The sequence below is a fragment of the Frieseomelitta varia genome, unplaced genomic scaffold, assembly GCF_011392965.1.
Source record: "Frieseomelitta varia isolate USP_RPSP 00005682 unplaced genomic scaffold, Fvar_1.2 scaffold_347, whole genome shotgun sequence".
Classification (NCBI taxonomy): Eukaryota; Metazoa; Arthropoda; class Insecta; order Hymenoptera; family Apidae; genus Frieseomelitta; species Frieseomelitta varia.
In genome coordinates, this window is record NW_025110087.1 from 224,848 (window position 1) to 231,943 (window position 7,096).

Here is a 7,096-nt window from a genome sequence, read left to right on the forward strand (position 1 = left end):
GTGGAGATCCAACCCGTATCTCCCCGACTGTTCCACGTTCGATCGTCGATTTCTTTTCCCTGTTTTCTTTTTTTTTTTTTCTACGAACGTGAAATACTCGCTTTAATTATTTTCACAATTAATAAAGCAATATCAATTCCTCTTTCTCTTTTTTTTTTTTATAGCAAAGATAATTCGACGAACGAGGAACTGCAATTTAATTATAAATAGTATATACGATCTTTGTGAACGATTCTTTTCACGATGTACACTCATATAAATATGGGAAACTCCTATATTCAAACCTTACATCACTTAATGGTTAGCTTTACAAATTTGACAATTTAAAATTTCAATTACGATTCAAAATTTAACTATAACTATTTTTAAACTATTTTTAATAACTATAACTATTACTATAACTATCGCTATTACAAAACTTAACTTTAACCATAACTATTTAACTATTAAAAGAGCTAAATAGTCGTTTGCTGTTCCAATAGTCGAATCGATCTATACTATTTTCTACAATTTGTTACTTGGATGTAAAAATTGCCCGTACAAAAATTTGAAGCAGGAAATACGAATCTGTTGCCCCTTTCCTAGTTACGATTTTCCTTTCATGAATTTCGATTACATCATCGACAGAATTACATCTACCAGGAGTTTAATCCAAACTACGCTAGGTTTTGTCAACAGGTGATGCAATAATTACAAATCGATATGTTATTACGTTCAGAAATTACGGCCGCGCAAATGCGTTGCAAGTCAGGGTCAGCTGAAGTATCGGGAATGGAATTACCGATGAAAAAGACGCTGCGGTTTGTTTTTTATAGTATTTTATACAAAACTGAATAAAACTGTCAAATACAAATATAGGGTGGGTCAAAAGTTTTTCCTCTATTTTTTTTTCCAATGAAAACATCAAAATATAAGGAAGAACTAATTTTGTTAATTTTAAATTAAATTCAAGTTCACACATGATCTTTCCGCTATGTTTTGGAAATCTGTAAAAAAGATTTGAAAAAAATTGGTTATTTTGTGGGATTTATTTTAATAAGCAGCAATTTTTGGCCCACCCTATAGAATAAATCATTCACATTCCATGAATCAATCACATCTCGTTTGATATCTATTGTCCTTTTTGAACATAAATTTTCCCACGATCAATCGTTCGCGCTATAACATTTAAAATGGTTGAGACAATGTTCTACAATTTATGGTGAGCAGAGTTCAAAAAACACGATGCGATATATTTTTTTAGTTTAGTAGATTATAAGTTTTTCAGCAAAAGATTTATAAATTAATAAATTGTTAATTGCGTAAAGAAATGATAAGCAACGTTTTTAATTATCATTCACGGATTGTCATTCAAGCAAATCGTACGAATCTACTTAAGCAGTAGTGTAGGTCAATAACAGTTGCAATTTGCGATAACTACTGCTACATGATAATTTCATAATAATTTTATGTAATCAGCATATTGTTATGTTAGTGTTACAACACTATAAAACAGCTACAAAGTATATTGAAAAATATTGTCGTACGAAGTCTCTAAATCCACTTGTGAGAAAACAGTAGTATAGATCAACAACTGAGTAGACTACAAGGAAAAGATGAATCTTTAGCAACGTTTAAAAGAATTATTTTGTCGCAATAATCACTATTATGATAATTCCATATATTTAACACACTTACGCTGATATTAGAATATTAATTAAAATAGCTTTTACAATAATGAACACTGGAGGACCGTATTGAAAAATATTGTGATTTCAAATCACTATATAATGTCTACAATTATTGAATCGCTCTCGTATGTTAAAAATGTGAAATCCACTGTGTAATTCTCAGCGCCTGAGGATTCGACATCTCACTCCCTCGGGAGGACACCGTGGACCACGAATTCCGGTACGTAATAGTGGTGACAGCAGCGAAATTCCGCTGGGAAGAGACATGGATGCCGGGAAGGCATTCTCCCAGGGGAGGAAAGTGTCGTGTCCTAGGCGTGTGGATTATCAATAGTTTCGCTTGACCACCAACAAAGGTCCTTTCAATTTCTCCAAGTATTTCATCTCCAAAAAAAAAAAGAAGAAAACTAACCGAGAGAAGGATTTAATGGAATAAAGATCAAAGTTGTTATGCATTACAGGACTTTGATATAAAAAATACCATTGTAGAGAAAAGAAATATTACTACTACATATTACATACTACATACTACAAATAAACGAGCATAGTGATAAAGTAGTAACAAGAATGACTTCCCATGCTCTGGATCACTTGAATGATCCAGAGGGTGAGGAGCCATTAGTAGTTGCCCTCTTGAGTGGCAATTTGCCGGGCCTCTTCGGCATGTAGCCTCTTCTTTCTTCGAGCGCAATGCCCGCTGAAACTTAAATCTAGGCTCGAGTTTCTTAAATTGCAAAACAAAGAACAACTCGCAAGGGAGAGACTGTGCTAACCTGCCCGGTCCTACCTACTTATAATTAAAACAGACACACCAGAAAGTATGCTACCTGCCTATCCAGCCCCCCACTATATTTAAAAAAATGACAAAAGACAGACACACTCGCTCCACGGTTCTCACACATACACCCGGGCGCAACCTAATTTAGAGAGGACGTCTCGAGACGCCTCCGTCACCCGAGTTTGGCACGCAACATTCACACTTTAATTTACGTACCATTTTCCTGAAATCGACTGACGAAGGCTAATGATCATTGCGTAAAATGTGACAGAAATTTAATTTCATTAATTTGCTATATTTAATATCGTATATCGTATCGATAGTGCTTGTGAGATTTATTGATAATTCAAAATTGTGTTGCCCGGAATAACGCAATTCCACAGCCTAATCACACACATACACACACAATGTGAAAAATACATCGTGCACGATACAACGCATCGTCAGTCGCTGAGAAATTATTAAGCTTATAAACTATAGTCATCATGCTCATTGCCTTTCTCCCACTCAAGTAGCACCTGGGCACGTGAGTGAGATCCTGGAAGTGAACATGGAAAGGATTAAATCCGAAAATGAAAAGAATTAAATCTAAGCTAAAAAAAAATTTATTAATTATTATCTAACGGGCTAATATTCCCTTGTTCGAATTTTCAATGACTGTATTTCATAATTTACTTTAATAATTTAATAAATTACTGAAACGTTACACTCGAATAAAAAAGAAATTGGCAATAAATATTCAGTTCAAATAATATAAAATTCAATCTGTGAGTTTGTGATTCTGAGTAAAATATTGATAGAAATATTCTTAGGCGATTCTCTCATCAAAGCAGATCTTCAAAAACGCAAAAGTAACATTTAAAATTCATTCGTTGCTTTGATTCTGAAATCTGCCTGTTGCGAAACGTTCTCCTGCACGTGAAATTTAATATATTTTCAGACAGGTAAATTGAATTTCATGTTCCACATTTTATGGAGATTGTACTGAATGTAAAAAAATAATTAGAATATCACAATATTTACAATATTAAGAAAACGCAACGTGCAAGAAAACCTATCCTGAGCTAATAAGTAAAACACAGGAAAGAAAATGTTATTACTCATGGGTAAATATACCCATGATCACTATGCTCGTCAAAAGTTCTACGTAATACAACCAGTCATTCGTGTCGATTTGGACCTTTCCTACGACATGATTGAATGACCGGAGGAACAAAAATGCATGCGACTCACGATTAGATGCCAAGAATTTTACCATAGATGTAGTTGTGGTCCAAGAGAAGTCATCGCAGTCTTTCATCAAACAGAAATCCCATGGAAGAAGTACGGTGAATCTATAATAATTAATTTGTATTAAACATAAAGTTTTGCTGATATTAAACACGTTACATTATATTTTTTAATTAATAATAATAATTAAATAAAAATATTAGATATCTATTAAATAAAATACGACGTTACAAAGTTACTTACATTTTTAATTTTTGAAGCACCGCTGGATCTTTGGCGAGGAACAGGAAGAAAGGAAGACAGAGGAGTGAAAAATCTTCAACAAAAAAAATATGAAATGTTATAATCTGTTCTTGAAAAGATACTGATTATTTAAGGCCCTAATTTTTCAAAAAATTTCTAATTCGGAAGTCTGACGGAAATACTTTAATAAAGGAGGAAGAGGTTAGAGTTTCGTCTGTACAAGCTTCATACTAAAAATATGGCGCGCTTTTCTCTCGTTAAATAAGCTGCGCAGTAGGCAAAAAACGCGATGCGCAGAATTCAAATTCATTTGCGAAAGCGTTCCTTCCCAAAAATGACGTAAAGTATTAATTATCATTTACAAGAAAAAAAGCCCGCTTTCTTTCATACGGTTTATTTTCATCTCAATGTTCGCAAAATTTCGTCACATATACATCGTATCAATTACGTCAACTACTAAACACCTAAACAAAAAGATGATCAAAGAAACAATAATAATTTAGTTTTAAATTGTAAAAATATTCAACAAAATTACTAAGAACATACGTTGATCGAACGAAATAGTACCATCGGTGACAGGATGACGATTACGCGGTTAATAAATCTCACACGAGACAATACGCCTTAACCCCACAAGTTTCAACGAAACAATAACCTCTCGCGCAACAGGTTCGCGCTGCTAACTGATTCGATGGGGAGGGGATACAAATATGGACGAACAGGATTCAACTGACTTCTTGGAAAGACAAAAGTGTCCTATGACAAATGTTTACAGCATCGAACATTATTATACATCCATACTTACATATACATATATGAATATTTAAGAAATGACTATATATGCTATATATGGTTGGTTCCACCATTCGAAATATTGTAAAAAGATTTTGTAAATATACTACACATTAGTATAATTGTATATTATAATATAGACATACTACAACTTTTATAGATATACAATAACCTTGGATTACATTATATTGTCAACATGGCAGCTCGTGGTTTGAAATCGCGAAAGTGCTGCAACTTTCGAAATACATACGCATACACACATTATATTATATTATAATAATATATTATTTTACTTAATTTATTATATTTTATTATTTTTTATACAAAACAAGAGGATCGTTGACGATAAAATGAGATATTTCAAGCAAATGTAAATGAATTGACAAGTATGTTTGCACGTCAAGAAAAATTGGGGTTACTGCGGCTGCGCAGTGCCGAAGTACAAGCCGCCATTATGTATCGCAACGGAAATTTCAAAATTTCACTACACTACGCGTTAAACTCGACTATTGTTACAAATACAGCAACTGAATTAAATACGTACATGAAGAAATTCGTTTAAGTAATTCGCTCGTCTTTCCAGGGACCGTTGTAGAATCGTAGAAATAAGTTTAAAAATTAATAATTGTACTTTTTGCTTCGCGACCACCGCGCGATCCACCATTCTTCCGTGCATCCCGCTTCAAACTGACGTTCGTACAGGACCTACATGCATTTCTCCATACTATAGATCGATCGCCAAAAATATCGATTATGTCACAATAACAGAAACTGCATATTTCACCGCAGGAATCTTTATCAAACTATTGCGCATAGAATTGTTATTGAATTTATTTACCATTGTCATTATTAAATTTATCTTAAATAAAAAATTAAAAAATTCCTTTCTCGAACTCTTATTTATTGATCAAAGTATTTGTAATTTTATCCATCGCCGAACGAAAATGAATTTTAAATTTTCGATGACTTAATTTTAAATCTTTATTTCAGATTTTCGATTAGATTAATAAATTTAACTTATTCACTGTTCAAAGTAAGATTCATTATATTTCTATCGGTACAAAATATTTCTATTGGTTGTTTTTTCGAAATAGACAAAATATAAAGTGAACCTGTGATTTAGTGTTTTCTTTCGTATCTCCCATCATTATCTTGTCATACACGACGATCTTGATCTCGTGCAGCAATGGTTTCGATCACAATTATATTTTTTAACAAAATAACAGAAAGAAAGTTATAAATACGAGTTATATACATGTGCTTCTCTAGACGAAGATAAAAAATCGACTTTATCGTTCTCCAACTCGAAACATTGAACTGTTCAGAGAATTAAATTAAACTTCTCGTTCCGAGAGCCGCTCTTGCAAAATAACACGTGGATTTTTATATTTTATGTAATTAATTTACGAGCAGGTTGGTGCATGATAGTGGCGCCATCTATCGGTACTCGCCAGTACTAATAAATATTAAAAATACTTATTCGTCCGCTTTACCGATTAAACGGGACGTACAAAGAAAGCTGGAGATCTAATTAAAAGAATGTAATCGGAAAAAGTTTGCGAATTTATCACCCTAAACCAGTTTTCTTTGCAAATGAAAATTCGATCGATTTACAGACATGTAGGTATGTTGATAATTTAATTCAATCAATGTACAACAAATTGAAAAAATAACTCCGTATTTTATTTTTATAATTTGCATTAAATATTATTAATGTAACAAAAATATATATTTAATTGGCTAATGTAAATTATAACCAATTAACTAAACTATTCTCTGTAAATACTGAATAACGAATGAATACTATATATTATACTTGGTGATTACTATATATATAAAATATGTCTCTCCTTGTCTCACATTATCGCCCTCCTTGGTTACCCGGCGAATTTGTCTGTCCTTGTCCCACGCTATCGCCTTCCTTGTTTAACGCAAGGAACTGTCTGTCCTTGTCGCACGCTGTTGCTCTCTTTGTCTACCGCGTCTATATGTCTGTATTTGTCGCACGCTGTTGCTCTCCTTGTCTACCGCGTCTATATGTCTGTCCTTGTCGCACGCTAGTGCCCTCCTTGTCTAATGAAGCTAGACAAGGAAAGCAATAGTGTGCGACAAGGACATCCTTCGATCTATTACAAAAAAATTCAACTTTTCACACACACGTTTTTCTAGGACAAAACACACATAGAAAGAAAGCGGACAGCCTAATTTTAACGAAGCATACAAAAAAGTTCGCAAATTATTCCTCTTAATTAGGTGTTTTTCGTAATTAGTGCGAACTGTCACAAAATGGACATGGTGGCGCCATCTAGCGGTAACTCAGTGGTACTAATTATTTATAAAAATACTTATTTCTGCATTTTACGGGTCAAATGGGGTATGAAAA